Source organism: Elgaria multicarinata, chromosome 3, assembly GCF_023053635.1.
Source record: "Elgaria multicarinata webbii isolate HBS135686 ecotype San Diego chromosome 3, rElgMul1.1.pri, whole genome shotgun sequence".
In the NCBI taxonomy this organism is placed as follows: domain Eukaryota; kingdom Metazoa; phylum Chordata; class Lepidosauria; order Squamata; family Anguidae; genus Elgaria; species Elgaria multicarinata.
Genome location: NC_086173.1, coordinates 73166692 through 73184144, shown reverse-complemented (window position 1 = coordinate 73184144; position 17453 = coordinate 73166692).

The window sequence follows — 17453 nt, the reverse complement described above, 5'->3', positions numbered from 1 at the left end:
GGGTATTTGAATTCTGCTTTCCCCCTCCCCCACATACATCAACAATCCTAATTTTAATTTTAAACAACCCGGATTTATTCTAACAATTGCAGTTCTGTGACAAACCCTAAAGTCCCAGGAACTAGAAAAATGCTTTGTACAATGAACATTTATAGTCGTAACAGTGGCATTCTTTAATAATTTATTTTTGTGGCCATATCTTCCATTTATATGGAGAGTTGCATGATATAAGGGCTCTTACTGAAATGATTCTCCAATTCCTTCCAGATTCCAAGTTTCAACAAGAAGATCTTTCCTTGACCTCTGCTCCAAAAAAAGTAACTTGTTTTAACTATCATGACCCTAGTGAAAGCAATGGATAACTGAACAGGGAGTACTCTGTTTACCTAATTTAGTCCTGATGTGTATCCTTAGTTTCTTACAGTATGGATGAAAGTAGATCACTCTTTTCCTGATCTACTGAACACAGTAAGTACTTATTGGAGGGTCACAACAACAGGAGAAGGGCAGTTCAGTCAACTTTTTGCCTTATCCCTTTCCATAGCTGAACCTAATGGAACATCATAAACGGCATTTTGCAGTTCTTCTCGTGTTAAATGTAGTTTGCTTTGCATTGCTTTTTTCTTCAAGAAAAAAAAAGTTTAAAGCCCGCCTGGGCACCCGGATTTGAAACAGATCCGTTCATCCATTGATTTTTTAGGATTTTTTAAAAAAATTGAGGTTTTAAAATTATTATTTTTAAAATCGTCAATTTTAAAGATAAAGAGATGAAACTTTGCACCGTGATAGGATTTAGGTAGAGCTTTAGCCATACCAAATTTGAAACAGATCTGTTCATCCATTGATTTTTAGGATTTTTTTAAAAAATTGAGGAATTATTTTTTTTTTAAAAAAATTATTTTTAAAGATAAAGAGATGAAACTTGGCACCTTGATTGCTCTTAACAAAGACTTTAGCTATGCCAAGTTTGAAACAGAGCTGCCCATCCATTGAGTTTTAGGTTTTTTTAAAAAAAGTTTGAGGTTTTAACATTATTTTTTTTAAATGACATTTTTAAAGATAAAGGGATGAAAGTTGGCACCATGTTAGCTCTTAAGGAGAGATTTAGCCATGCCAAGTTTGAATCAGATATGTTCATCCATTGATTTTTTTAGGATTTTTTTAAAGTTAAAGTTTTAAAATTATTGTTTTAAAACTGCTGGAGTCATATGCTTCAAACTCAGGTTGTCAAACCTCCTCTTTGGGGTATTGCATATTGAGCAGTTTCAGCCCTTGGCATAAAGGGGATCTCCAGTCTTTAGGTAAGAAGTCCTGAGCAAGCAGGGCGCCTTTCCTGTTGCAGATTTGGTGTGCAGTCGGGTACCTGGAGCTCAGCAGAGGCAAGGCATCCACAAATCAAAATGTGTGAAAGGAGAAGTCAGTCAAAGCCACCCACAGGGCAAAACGGCCAGAGGCCTTTTTCTCAAATTTCCACATTATGGGTGATGAAGGGTCATCTTTAGAGAAAAACTCTCACGACCAACAGCAGGGTGCCAGTTGAGAGAGAGGCTCTCTTCTTTGTGGATGCCCTGTTGCTGCAAATGTTGGAATCTGGCATATCATTGCTTTGCTTCGCTACCACTTCCCTTCCACTTCACTTTGTAGACTTGTGAGCTAGGCTCTGACTGCACTACTGGGATGCAATGCAGATCATTTGAAATGCATACCAGAGAAAAATAGATAGATTTGTGGCTTTGGCTGGCTGGCAAATCTCTAAGAGACAGAGTTAGACTGAAGCCGCAACTCAGAGATGGCTGTAGCTGAGCCCTGAGAGGCTGCTGTACCACACAGAGCCTTTTTAAGAGTGTCTCAGAGTCTAGTTTTGGTGCAGGCAGAGGCGGCTGGCAGTGGAGTTTTTTTTAAAAAAAACAAGTGTCACCGGATGCAACCAAGCCATAAGCTGTTGCCCTACCCCTAGCCACAGGGTACAAGTGCACAGCCTGGCTGGACAGTTGGGAGACTTTGGCAGAGAGAGAGGGGGGTGGGGGATTATTTGAGGCTGGAAATGTTGGCAGGCTGGAATAAGGCAGAAAGAGGCTGAAGGCAACCCAGATGCACCTGTAGCTTGGCCCTGAGGCTGGCTTGCTATGCAGAGTGTTTTAAGAGTGCATCAAAGTTGTGCAAAAGGAGAGGAGTTGGAGGCGGCTGGTGGCAGAGGTTTTTAAAGTATTGGGCAAAAGGCGGGATATAATAATAATAATAATAATAATAATAATAATAATAATAATAATAATGTAAGAGTCACCAGACATGACGAAGCAATAACCTGCAATAAGCAATATCCCGAGCCACAAGTGTGCAGCCTAGCTGGACCATTGAGAGACTTTGGGGGAGAGAGAGAGAGAGAGAGAGAGAGAGAGAGAGAGAGAGAGATTGTTTGAGGCTGGAGGCTTTGGTTTGTCTGCAATGACTTAGAGTGAGAGACAAGAGAGGCTGCAGAGACAACCCAGAGACATCTATTGTAACTTAGCCCCATGGTGCTGGCATGAAACGCAGGGCATTAGGAAGAGGGTCTCAGAGTTGCATGTTTGTGCAGGAAGTAGACAGGAGTTCAAAGTCTGGATGTGCGAAGTGGTGCCAACACACAAGCCTTGAGAAGCTAATGTATATAAGTGAGAAGTGTGAATGGGTAAAGTAGTGTCCACCGCCCACAAAACCCACCCTAATGTTAGAGCAGAGAAACTTGCGACAATTATACACAAGCTTTTTTTTAAAAAAATTGAAATTAAAAAAAGCCAGCCATCTGGCCGGCCAGTAGCAAACCCTGTTAACAACAACAGCAGCTTGCAATGAGTGAAGATACAGTCAGAAAAGTTATTTGAGGGAAGGAGAATGTAACACAGAGAGCATAGGAAAAGCTTCAAAGTACAGCAAAACCTGCAAAAGTAGGAGTGAGTGAAGTTAATTTCAGATACATTGAATCTCTCACTTGTTCTTTATTTCAGTGATTTTAACATTAAGATGTTATGTAGAACAGATTTGTCTTAAATGTGTGCTGTAAAATCAGACATGTGACCAAGGCTATGTTCGGGTGGGCACACCCCCTTGGTGCTGGACACGACCCCTTGGGGGCCGACCATGTTGTCCTCCTTTTTGGTTTCCAAAATATGGTCACCCTAGTTAAATGCCTAATGAAATATGCTGCGCACGCCTATGCCTGCTGCAGTGCTCTCACTACCCTCTACTTGTATATTTGAAAGAAAGTCTCCAGTGCTCTCTCATCCAAAGAAAACTAAACCCTGTGGACTTCTCTCTGCTTGAGGGAGAACAGAGCACTTAAGACTCTTTCCACCTGACAAACTTTGCTAGCTATTTAAAAAAAGAAAAAGAAAAAGGCCTTTTATGAACAAGCCGACGGAAGCAGTGAGGAAACACAATGTTTAATCCCGTGAGAAAATTTTCCTTAAAGCCTACTGCCAGCCTAGAAATGGCCTCCCATCACAAAAAGAGCCTGATGGTCAAAACCCAAACAGAGTTTATGACTTGCCTTCCCCCGTCTGGTGTCATCATGTATCTTCCTTTTCGAGATTACAGGCGCTTTGGGGACAAGAGTATTAGTTATCCTCTGGCCAGTGTTATATAGCTTTCCAAGCTATAAAGGATCATTCATGGTAAACTGAAATGGCAATTGTTGAGATGCAGACTGATAAGTGTGCTTTTATGGCTGATTCCTCTAAGAAATAAAAATCGAGGAGTTTTGTACCATTACTCAGCTTCACAGGGAGAGTTCAGGAAGCAAAGTTTCCAAAATAGCTGGAGGGACAATTTGTAATGCTTGTTATTTACAGAAAAACCAAATTCAGCAAAACAGAAAAAGGGGGGAAAGAGAGAGATGTCTTTCAACAAAGCCACAGTGAGGAATTGAAAGTGCTTTTTTAAAATAAAGAAGAAAGAAAAAAGAAAAAAGAGGCATTGGTTGCTATGGGATTTGTCTACAATAAACAATTATAATAAAACCTCAATAGCAAGACTTTATTCCTCCTTGGGCATGTGCTTTAATTCCCACCACCACCACTGTAGTGGTGAATTTTGAAGTATGGGACCCCATCATGATGGCCCCATAAAATGCAGGGTGCTATGTTGCTCCATACCCAAAAACCATTTCTAGCAGTTCCATCTCTGCCAGGTGGTGGCCTTTTGTCAAGCGAATGGGTCTTCATGGCCCATTCCAGACCAAGCCATCCCAAAATACCTTTTATCGTATCAGGGAACAATATATCTTTGCTAAGGAAATCCATTTCCCTCCAGCTACTGTGGAGATTGCAGCTTATTTCAGAGGGAGTTGGGAGCCAGTGTGGTGTAGTGGTTAGAGTGTTGGACTAGGAGTCGGGAGATCCGGGTTCTATTCCCCACCCAGCCATGAAACTCACTGGGTGACTTTGGGCCAGTCACAGGCTCTCATCCCAACCTACCTCACAGGGTTGTTGTTGTGAGGATAAAATGGAGAGGAGGAGGATTACGTATGCCACCTTGGGTTCCTTGGAGGAAAAAAGGTGGGATATAAATGCAATAATAAATAAATAAATAAAAATTCAGTGTGTTTCGGTGGGTAGATAATGTCAGTGTCCCTGCTAATAATAAAAAAGTGCTAGCGTTGCATCCCTGTGATCCCTGGCTCCATTACTCCACTGCTCTGTATTATGGATGGGGGAGAATTGTGTTTGGTCCACATTTTTAAGCAAACTCACCTAATTTACACTTCCCAGACTAAAATGAGCATTAAAATGGAGTTATTCTTCAGCCTGTACACCTCTCCAAATTTTGTGATGCCATTCTTGACTCAAAAATTCCACACAAAAATGTGCCTATTAGGGAAAGTTGTCTACCAAAATGTGTATATTTGGGGAAATTGCATACAAAATGCATATTTTAGGGGCAACCAAATGCATTTTTGTACTTTTTTAAAAAAAATAATTCACAGATTGAACTAGAAATTGGACAAAATACATTTATGATCAAATACCTTCAAAACTCCCACGGATCAGAAAGACAAAGATCCATCCATCCCTCCTTTATACCTATATTCCTTTTTCTCCTTCTCAAATGACCCTCTGTTGCGTACACATCATCCCTCTTCATAAATATTGTCTGAGAAAGAAGTCTGATATCTTGAAAACCACCATCCCTGCTATGTTTTGTTGCAGTGTTTCCATTCCCTGTTCTTGTATAAGGAATCCCAGCATCAAAGTGCAGGGATTGAGCAGAAATGATCATTTCCAGAATGGGGCAGTTCAGCAGCACTTACAGAAGGGAGCTCTGTGAACCTGCCTTAATCTGAAAATGGGTATTTCCAGGGGTTCCTTTATGAAGCACTAACTCTCCATTGTGTAAGTGATGGAGCAACCCCATTGGATACTGCCCTTTGCCTTCACAAGTTAGGATCATGTGATGGTAACCATTGTGCTGCAGAAATGACCAGACAGGGATTCTGTGATGGAAAAAATCTAACTGATACATCTCTGAATTAATCAGTGGATGAGCCCACATGGAGATGGGTGCCCACTTTTGGATCGCCAAAAAAGAGGGCAAAAGAGGACATCAATTTGCATGACATTTGTAATCATTAGATGCAACTTCCAAAAGAATTACTATAAAATAAATAGAAATATAATAAATCTCACCAAAGGGGGGAAGACTGTAGCCAGCTGACCTGTGCGCCCGCTCAGTCCGTTGTCCAGATGCTAATTGGTGTTCATGGGCAACCTCCAGGACCCTCTGCTGTCCCTTCTTAGGATTCTTTACAATAAGCCTTTAAACCAGACTTGAGCTACGCAGCTCTTCCAATAGAGGACTTTCCTCTGTAAAGTGGGCCACATGGCCTTCTAAGTTGGGGGGTGGGTGGGCAGATGTACATTGCAAGCTCTTGCAAAAATACATACTACCACCACTACCTACACTCTCTTTGCCCTACATTTTGAGGAATACAAATTACTTAATTCTGATCTTCCCTGGTTCATTTTATTTATTCAATCCATCCATCCATCCATCCATCAATCAACCATTTAAGAATTTTTCTATATCGCAACCCATTTTTAAAATCCTGAAGTGGTTTACAACAAATTATAAAATAATGCATCATTATGAAAGCAAAACATTTAGGCAAGTTAATGGTTGGGAAAAAATAATTTTATAATAATTGGCAAAAGCACATGGTTGTCGGTGCCTGACTGGTCACAGAAGGAAGGTCATTCCAGAGGGAGGGTGTCGCCACAGAGAAGGCCTGTTGCCACGTTGCAACCAGATGTGGCTCTGATGTCCAAGTTATTACAAGAACTGTACAATTTTGTACAGTGAGGAGAACTCTTGAACTGTTTTTCACCATGACACTGTATATAAATCCTCTGGATTCAAACCAACATTAAAAAAAATGTTGTCAGCTGTATCTGAAGGAGATTGAATTTTTCAAATAATTCCAATAGCCACAGTTGAGAGAGGAAGGCTCATTTGTCCTAATGAGTCATAAGGCTGGCTCCCCATCCCGATTGTCTCTTTACAAATTAGTCATAGGAAGAGGCGGCTTCATGTAAAGTAGAAAGCATACCCATTGATTCCATGCGTCTCATGAATGTTCAGCTGAGACATTGTTTATCTTCTGCTTTACACAGATCTGGAGAACAATAGGCATTGAACTGCTTCCTCATATAAAAGTGTTGGCTGTTTCCTCACATGGAAGCATTGGCAAGAGGAATGATAGGAGAAAAATTTAATAGATCACTTTTCAAGCTAAATGTTTTAGTATTCCTCAGCCGTTTACTGGTGGTATTATTTTCCCCCTTGGGCTTTGATTCCCTACATGCAAAGGGATGCCGTAACATGGAGTTGGATCTAGCATTTTTGTTGTGCCCATAGAATGGATACCACTGGTGGAATGGAACCTCTACATCCTCTCCTGCCCCCTGCAGCCCCCATCCCCACACATCTTCCAAATCTGCTCCAGGGGGTTGGAGTCCCATTCTGCCAGCAGTATCCATTCCATCAGTGCAATGAACAAGTTGGATCCAACTCAACATGTTTTGGCCCCAGAGAAGCACGAGGTGAGCTCGGACTCTTCCAGACACTTCCACCTGCACACACACACATATATATATGCATAATGCAATCAACCCAGTTTTATTTGCACTTACTCCATTTGGCATTTTTGGGATGGTATACGCCATACCACGTTTTCAAAACAGAAAATGAACACACACACGGCAACAAGACAAATATCAATAATTTAGCAGACTCCCGGCAGCAGCAACCCACGTGTCCTTCATTGCATCCCAAAATGTTCTCTAAAACCGGTCTGTCTCTGCCAGTCTTCTAAACACAATGCGGGAGCAAACTAGATGATCCACTTGGGGGAAGGTTTTCCATAATGAGGATGTGCCCCTCACCAAAAAGGTCTTGTGCTCACCAACATGATAAAGGAGGCTCAATCAGTAAAGAGGTTTTGGCGACTCTGGTAACTTGGAGCATTGATCCCAACCACAGACTAAAATGCCTGCCCCATCTGGAAGGTTACGGCTGCCACAGCATCTTTTTTTTTTGTTCCCACTCAGCAAGCAGAGGCTGCACCACCAGGCAGGTTCGCTCAGCTGTGAATAAATATTTTTCACTTAGTTTCATCTTTAATGAGGAAGAAGTGTAATCATTAAATAGCTTTTGCCTTCAAGAGAGGTTTAATTTCATTCTAATTTGTATCTTGCTGAGCTGATGAATAAGAAAGGCCAACAGATGGTTGCACAACAACATGGAGGAAATTTGGGTGAATATACACAAACACGGTCACATTTTTCCATGCTGAGGTAACTTGGAGCCAGCCCCACCTCAGCGGAAATAGACATGAAGGGTAGTATCCAATGTTAGTCCTGCGTTGAGAAAAAACCCATTGAAATGAATGGGACTTAAGTTAGTCACTCATTTATCATAGAATCATAGAATAGCAGAGTTGGAAGGGGCCTACAAGGCCATCAAGTACAACCCCCTGCTCAATGCAGGAATCCACCCTTAAGCATACCTCACAGATGGTTGTCCAGCTTTGGCATTGAATGCCTCTAGTGTGGGAGAGCCCACAACCTTCCTAGGTAACTGGTTCCATTTCTGTACTGCTCTAACAGGAAGTTTTTCCTGATGGTCAGCTGAAATCTGGCTTCCTGTCACTTGAGCCCGTTATTCCGTGTCCTTCACTCTGGGAGGATCGAGAAGAGATCCTGGCCCTCCTCTGTGTGACAACCTTTTAAGTATTTGAAGAGTGCTATCATGTCTCCCCTCAATCTTCTCTTCTCCAGGCTAAACATGCCCAGTTCTTTCAGTCTCTCCTCATAGGACTTTGTTTCCAGACCCCTGAGCATCCTGGTTGCCCTCCTCTGAACACGCTCCAGCTTGTCTGCATCCTTCTTGAATTGTGGATCCCAGAACTGGACGCAATACTCTAGATGAGGCCTTTCAATGGGTCTACTTTACACAGTCTCTACCTGTAAATAGATTCCTCCCTTTATCTGCTCTCCCACCAACCAAGTGCTCTGAAATGTCCCGGTTCATGTGCCATCAGGGCAGCAACATCCATAGTGAACTGACAAATGGGTTTTCAGTGGACTTTGGCCATGAGGTGACTGTTTAAATGTTACCTTGTGGTGGACAGCTGGTAATATGAATCTGGCCTTGTCCTTTCAGCCTACTGCTTCCATTCAATGCCCTGGGGAAATCAGAAGAAGGAAGCAGCAGAGCTGAGCCCACAAATACTCTTGGAGTTCAGTTGACATGTATCCCCATCATCAAATGTAATTGTGAGTCTCATCTACTTGGGCTATTATGAGATAGCAACAAACAAGCTGATAATGATTTATGATGTCATGTAACATCAGTGCATTGTCTAAACCAGGGTTGGACAACTAGTTGCCCTCTGGATGTTTTGAAATACAGCTGGTGTGTGTGTGTGTGTGTGTGTGTGTGTGTGTGTGTGTGTGTTGGATCGAACCAAATGGTATTGAATTGGAAAGATTCCTGAGATATGCAAATTGAAGCATTGCCCTTCTGAAGTGGTCTGAATCTGGATCAGAAATTTGGTTAGCGATTCAGAGTCAGAGGGGCACGGAGAATGGATGCATATCTCCCCACGCTTTCCATCTAAGGAAAATACCAGGGTGGCAAAAGGAAGTGAAATGAGGAGGGGATGTAATTTTGTGACTGATGGTTCTAGCTTTAATCACAGTGCATGTTTTTATCAAGTCTCTCTCCAATCCCAGGACTTGGAGGAGGGATGTTGAAGTAATATATTGCAAGACTGTTATGGTATTAATTGCTAGTTCTCTCTCCCAGGAGTAGGAATGTTAAAAACATTAATACTGCATGTATGGGACCTGGGAGGGTATAGTACTGAATGCTTGCTTGGAAAATGCTGGACGTTTTAAGTCCTGCTTCTACCACCATAGGCTCCTCATCCATCATTCATTGCACTTTCTGTGACTTTGATGCCAATTGGGCAGAAAACAAACAAAAAAGCCTTAAACTGTTTTTCTTTCATTATAACTCCTTTGCCCCTGGACCTCTACTTCTGAAATTTGCATGGTTTCTTGTCTGTGTATCCAGTATCTCTATCATTCCAAAACTTTGCAGATTTCTTAGTTACAGCCACCTCTAGGACCACCTCTAAATGGGCACTTGCACTAATGCACATTAGTGTAAGTGTGAATTTGTGTAAATCCCCCAAAGGTTTAAAAAGTGGTCCACAAAAGTGGTCCACAAATCTGTGGAATCGGCATGATTTGGAAAAAGCTGGACCACTGTGGAATCCACAGGTCAGAGTCACAGAAATATGAACTAATTTGAATCCATTGTGGTTTTCTCTGACATCCCTACAGGCATCTCATGAACCATGAAAAGAAATATTTTCATGGCCCAAACTGGAGCTTTTCTAGCGTGCCTTCAAACTTGGCAGGTTTGATCCCTTCAGAAGTGGCAACTGCTTGTGATTTTCAGACAATTCCTCCACAAATAATAATAAAAAATATTGACATGTTCATTTTTTTAAAAAAATTAACAGTTAAAAGCATCCATCACAAAAACCCTGCATGAATTCGTCTGAAATTTGGTAGGTTTCACCACACAGAAGATTTGGGTTTGGCCCCAGGTCGACTAGAGCAACCTCCAGATTAGTCTGAGGTAAATCAAATTGTTTTCAAAATCACAGAATTGGTGCCTGAACCAAATTGAGTGGTCAGTGCACACTTGTAGCTACAGCAGGTGGAGGGTAGCCAACCTTCAGAATTTGCACTGCAAAGTGTGTGTGTGTGTGTGTGTGCGTGCATGCAGGTTTGAAATAAGATTTCGTCAACCTTCCCATCATAACATAACATAGAGCATCATCACAAGGGAGAGAATTGTGTTTTCTTCCTGTTGCTTCTCCGCCTGCGTGTTTGTCCCTCATTACTTTTTCTCTTGAAAGAGGAAGTAAACAACATGTACATGGCCCATTCAGTGGGCCGTTTTGATTGCACTGTTTCTCCTCCACACAGCAGGAGATAGTGGCAACTTCTGTCTCAACAAATAAGTCAGACTTACTGTTTTTGGGTTTTGTCGCACGAAGGAGGCTAGAAGGGGCGGAAGGCGTGCGGGATGCCGCCGATGTCATGAGAGGGACCCGCAAAACACACTCATCTGATGATGCCCATAGTTGTGTGTTTGCAACTTTGAAAAATGTTCAGATAAGAGATTAGCTACAAGATTACATGCTTTGAAAAATGTGCAGTCTAAAAACCATATATTGCACTAATTCATCATTTTCCTTTGCATGCTAAGGTTCCACAGTGCTAATTTGAGAACTAGAAATTATTGCCAACTCTTATTCTGTTGCCAGCAAGCTAAAGGCAAAGACACATTACAGTGGAGACTAGAGGCCATGTGTCTTTAATGAGAGTTCCAAAACTTGTTATTTAGGTGTGCTATTCATGCCAGCAGTGTATGAGTTCAACCAGTCTTCTTACTTGCAAAATTTGATAAGTGTTTTCCTTGAAATTTTTGATTTCAAGATAATGAAGTATCTCCCCAAGTCAATTTCTCTTACAAGTTCACACTTGATAGATAAAATAGCTAGCTGGGTTGTGCTTTCGTTCCCCTTGTTTAATATCCTTAATGTTCTACCTGATCAATTTCTATTTATAATCAGACGTCCAGTAAATGAGCAGCACTAGCTCCTCATTTACTAGCTCCTCATGTTCATGGGAGCAATGTTCCTAATTTATTTATTTATTTATTTATTCATTCATTCATTCATTACATTTCTATACCACACAATAGCCAAAGCTCTCTGGGCATTTCACAAACAATTAAAACCATATAATACAGCACAATAAAACATAATATAAAACTTCAAAAGTTTAAAAGTGCAGTATAAAACCAAGATAAAAACCAGCAGCACTGTAAAGATTGTGAAATTTAAAATACATTGTAATAGATTGAAAACATAGTAACAGATTTAAAAACAACAGAAATTGACAGACTAAAATACCTGGGAAAATAGGAAGATCTTCACCTGGCACCAAAAAGACCACAAGGTAGGCACCAGGCGAGTCTCTCTGGGGAGCTCATTCCATACCCAGAGTGCCACAACAGTAATCACCCACCTCCCTTCATTTGGCAGGGGCACCCAGAGAAAGGCATCTGAAGAGGAGCCTAGGGTCTGGGCAGGTATATATGGGAGGAGATGAAATAATCTGCCAATAATCTGGTCCCAAGCCATTGAGAACACTGAATGTTAATACCAGCATGTTGGCCAGTCCCCATTAACAACCCTGCTGGTCTGTTTTGGATCAGCTGAAGTTTCCGGACCATTTTCAAAGGCATCCCAAAATATAACACATTGCAATAATCCAGACAAGAGGCTATCAGAACATGGATAACTGTAACTAGATTTTCTCTGTCCAGATAAATATGTAGTTGGTATATCAGCCTAAACTGATAAAAGGTATTCTGTGCCACTGAGTCCACCTGTGTCTCTAATGACAATGGCGGGTCCAAGATCTCTCCCAAACTGTGAACCAGAAGTTCATAGTGAAGTTGAACATCACTTAGCCAGGCAGATGAACCACCCACTAAGATGATCTTCATCTTGTCTGGATTGAGTCTCAGTTTGTTGGCTCTCATCCAGTCCATTAACATATTCAGCACTGATTCAGAACATCCACTGCCTCACCTGGATTTGATAAAAAGCAGAGATAGAGCCGGGTGGCATCTGCATATTGATGCCATCTCAACCCATGAAGCCAGATAACATCCCGAAATGGTTTCATGTAAATGTTGAACAGCATGCGGAATAGAACTGAGCTCTGTGGAACATAGCATAACACAAAGCAATAATCTGTCTGGATGTCAGGAAACTTCCTGACTGTTAGAGCAGCATGGCAATGGAACCAATTGCCTAGGGAAGTCATGGACTCTCCCACACTAGAGGCATTCAAGAGGCAGCTGGAAAGTTACCTGTCAGGCATGCTTTAATGGGGATTCCTGCATTGAACAGGGTGTTGGACTCTATGGCTTATAGAACCCTTCCAGCTCAACTATTCTGTGATTCTATTAATCTCCCAGCACTACCCTCTGCAATTGGCCATTCAAGTAGGAGTGGAACCTTTGCAAAGCAGTGCCTCTAACTCCCAACCAGACAACAGATCCAGGATACCATGGTTGATGGTATTGAAAGCTACTGAGATGTCCAAAAAATCAACAGGGTTGCACTCTCCCTGTCCCTCTCCCAGCAAAGGTCATCACACAGGGTGACCCAGGTGGTTTCCATTCGAAAACCAGGTCTGAAGCACAATTGAAATGGGTCTAGATAATCAGTTTCATTCCAGAGTGCCTAGAGTTGTCCTGCATCCACCCAGCCAAGCACCTTACCCAAAAAGGAGATGTTAGCCACCGGCCGATAGTTGTTAACATAATCCAGGCCCAGGTTAGGCTTTTTCAGTAGTGCCGTGATTACCACCTCCTTTAAAGAGAGACCGGCACCACTTCCTTTTCAAGGAGGAATTTACAACTTCCTGGAAGCCCTATTAGATGTAATAAGCCATGAAGGGCAAGGGTCAAGCACACAGGTGGTCAACTGGACTTGGCCAGCCACCTTGGCCATATCCTCAGGCCTCAACAGCTGAAGCTCATTCAATATAACTGAACCAGACAGTGCTCTGGACACCCTCTGTTAATGGAACTGCGTTAATGGCTTTGAGCAACTTTATCTTCAAAGTGTAGCACAAACTTGTCAGCGGGTGTTAGGGAGGGTTCCCTGGCCCAATATTGCAGTGGGCCACGGACCACTTGGAAAAGCTCTGCTGGATGAATCTGAGAAATGCTTCTGAAGCTGGCTGCTCTGTTTAAGACAGCATTTGGTCAGCATCCCCCCTTGTTGTCTTTTCCTGGAGAATGTGACCTCGGAACTGCGCACACAATATGCTAGTATTACATTCAATTAAGCAGTAAGATGCAAATTCTTTACAGATGGAAATTTTTATTAAAAAGATAATCAGGTGATTCTTCATTTACAAATTGACAGAATGTTCTATGAGGCAGAAAGCAACAAATTCAATCAAGTTTTCCTGTTAAATGTTAGCTTTGAAGAACACTGTATTCAATCATTAGCAGTTGCTGAATCAATATGAATAATCTAAAGTGGCTCCAAGCAGCAGGCGCAGGTTCTGTTTACAGAGGGATGAATATTGATGTGGCCAGTGAAAGTGAGGTTCATTTCACACAGCTAAATCTTGCTCATGCATGGGGGTGGGGGGAAATAATGAATGTTGCAATAGAAATAAATAGTTTGGATCAACCTTATGGCTGACTTCTAAGAAACTTATTATACTAGATTAGCCTTTTCCAACCTGGTACTCTCCAAACGTTTTGGACTACAACTCCCATCATCCCTGATCATTGGGCATGTGGGCTGGAGCTGATAGGAGTTGCAGTCCAATATGCAGAGGGCACCAGGTTGGGGAAGGCAGCATTAACAGAAAACACCAGTCCTGCCTATTTCTGCCAGGTTCTGGAGTATAACGTCTGACGATACAGCTAGCAAACAACTGTTACAATTTCATTCTTTTACAGATTTGTCCAACCCCCTTTGATTTATAAGGGCGACTCGCACAACAGCCCTCTCCTGTGAAACTGTTTTTTTTTTTGGCAGTCAACCCACCAGCTGCACACGGAACTGCATCATGTGTCATTGAGATTGCACATGAATAAGAGCACAACATAGCAGGTTTGTGAAACCCATCATGGTTCAGAATTCAAGTGACTCCTCTGAAGAGGTGGGAAACACCATCTCCATTCTCTGTTGGCTGATACTTTTCCAGGTTGGAAGCACTGAATGCTCCTGTGAAGATTCAAACTGGGTTGGTACTAGTGCAAGATGAAATGAAATGCACTGTGACAGAAGCCCTGTTTGGGTGTTCAGAATGTGTGTTGAATGAACGCGTGAGGACAAGTAATGACCTAGGCCCACCCTCCTTCTGTCAACCTGTGCTCATATAGGGCAACAGTCTGAAGAGGAGCACCTCTTGTATCTATGGCAACACACTCCACACAATTAAGAAGCCTGATTTTCCAGGGTTGTCTATCACATAGAGCATCTCCGCAGAAGGAGCAGGTACTCCTCTTCAGACCATCAACCTACACGAGGCACAGGGTGTACAGGGTGGGTAGAAACACATGAGGAGGGGGCAGGATTAGAGTACTCCTTCTGCTCATGTGTTTATTCAACACACATTCTGACTGCCCAAATAGGGCTAGAAAGCATTTGGGGGGGATCTACACTACTGCTTTTAAAGCGCTTTAAAGCACTTTGAAAACGTTTTGAAAACTGTATATGCAGTGTTAGGGTGATCATATGAAAAGGAGGACAGGGCTCCTGTATCTTTAACTGTAATGTAGAAAAGGGAATTTCAGCAGGTGTCAATTGAAGAGGGTGAAATTCTCTCTTCATCAACACAGTTAAAGCTGCAGAAGCCCTGCCCTCTTTTGTATCTGGCCACTCTACTATAGCTAGTGTAGCTTTAACTGTTGTGATGAAGAGGGAATTCCACCCTCTTCAATTGACACCTGCTGAAATTCCCTTTTCTACATTACTGTTAAAGATACAGGAGCGCTGTCCTCCTTTTCATATGGTCACCCTATGCAGTGTGTCCTGGGCCCAAACAGTTCTCAAAACTGTCATAAAGCGCTTTAAAGCGCTTTAAAGCAGTAGTGTAGATCCCCCCTTGCTTAAAGAGAAATGCCACTTTGAGACACAACACACCAACAGCACATCTGACAGAGTGCACAGAACAGCAATGCAATCACATACCAGTAGTCTGCCACACTCATTTTCAACAAAGCATGGATACCAAGGCATGAGAAGTGGTTGCAGTGCACACTGGGAAAGTCAAAGCTCCATCACACCTTGGAAGAAACACTGGCTAACACTGGTTACCGTTGCTTCTCCATTGACACTCAGTTACTTTCTGTTTTTAAACAGGAAGTAAATAAGGTGCACGAGGGCTATTCAGCCCCTCATTGTGAACATGCTGCTTCTCCCACACACAGCAGGAGAGAGCAGCAACTTCGTTTTTTCTGGTTTTTCCTGCAGCGCAAGGAAGACCAGAAGGGGTGGAAGGGGCGCGAGAGGCAGACAACGTCATGTGAGCTACCTCCAAGGAATCCGTGGGTGCCCAGTAACGAGCGTGCAATAAAACGCTCGTCGGATGGAGCTTTTAGTGTGCAGTGCATGCTAGGTAATTCTTTAATTACAACCCTTTATATAAGTACTCCTGTAAGAGTTGCCCCAGAGAAACTGGTTTCAGGTGTGTTTTTGTTTTCGCCTGACTCTGTTGACTCATAGCTTTGGGCATTTGAAATCTTCAAAGACCAGTTCCCATCAGAAGTAGGGACTTTATCTCTAACACTTTAAAAAACATTTGCTGTAGATATAGTAATTGGGAATGAGTAAGAAGAAAAAAAGGAGATGGAGAGAACTGCTTTTAAACCACGAAGTGCTCATTGTTTGTAATGAGGGCAATTAAAAAAAAATCAACATTGTAAAAAATGACTTTTAATAAAAGCTCTGGTCTGATTGCAGGCAACTCACTGCAAATCAAAATGAAACACTTTGTGTAGCATGTACTTGAGCCTTGCTCTTGTTCTCTGGTTGCCTTTCTTTTCTCTAAATGCCTCCCAACATCAATGTCTAATTTTAAGGCCATTAAGAGGAAAGATGGAGAAAGCTCTCCAGAGTCCAGACCCCAATCAACTCGGCTTAAGTAAATGGCTGTTATTACAAAATCATTCACATTGCCCAAATCACGCCACCCGCACCCCCTGCTCTTTTCTTCAAGTAGAGCTCTCTCTCTCTATGTGTGTGTATATTCTTTTGTTCCACGTAGGTAGGCAAAACACATATTAACGGAGAACAGACAATGACTGTGAGATATTACAGAGAAGAACCACACAAAGGGCAGAATCCTGTCTCTCTTCTCAAAGTACAAAGTTGATTCATAGCAGGGATGCCATTTTAGATTGCCAAAACAGGCAGCAGGGAGGAAGACTCAAAGGCCTTCTTTTTGGATATATCCTAGATCAGTCTTCCCCAACCTGGTGCCTGCTAGATGTGTTGTACTACAACCCTCATAATCTACGACAAACACATCTGGAGGGTAGCAGTTTGGGGAAAGCCATTCTAACTTAAATTGCAACAAGCAGCACATTTCGAGAGCATTTGTTGGGTTTACTTTTTATACTTCATAATATTAAAGTAATGTAAATGTATGTGGGCCAAGTTCTTCTCTGTAGCTGCTCTTTTCCTACAGAGGCAGATTTATTTATTTATTTATTTATTTATTTATTTATTTATTTCATTTTTATACCGGCCAATAGCCAAAGCTCTCTGGGCGGTTCACAAAAAAAGCAGCTAAGATGCTGAGGGCTAAACCCTTCAGTGGCATTCTTGGGAGTTTGTAGCAATAACCCCAACAAGGTGGGCATCTCTAGTTAGTCTCCACCAACTCTAGTTAATAGAGTTTGCTCTCTCAGAGAATGCAAACTTCTCCAGAGCCTTAAAAGACAGCATTTGAGGGAGGTTACACATTTCCTTCTAATGTGAAAGACATGGAGAGAGAGAGAGAGAGAGAGAGAGAGAGAGAGAGAGAGAGAGAGAGAGAGAGAGAGAGAGAGAGAATAGATGAAAGTTAGAGGGGTCACAATGAAAACAGGTATTTTCAACAATACAGAAACGAAAAGAAAACTAGGGAACTAGCTAGAAAAAAGTAGCTAGAAAAAGCTAATTTGAATGTTTCTAAAATGCTGAAATATCTGCAAATGTTGAAATAATTTAAAGAGGATTCAAATTGCTTCAGAGTCATGTCTACACCAGCCCTACAGTATATCCTGGGATCATCCCAGGATCATTCCTGTGCATC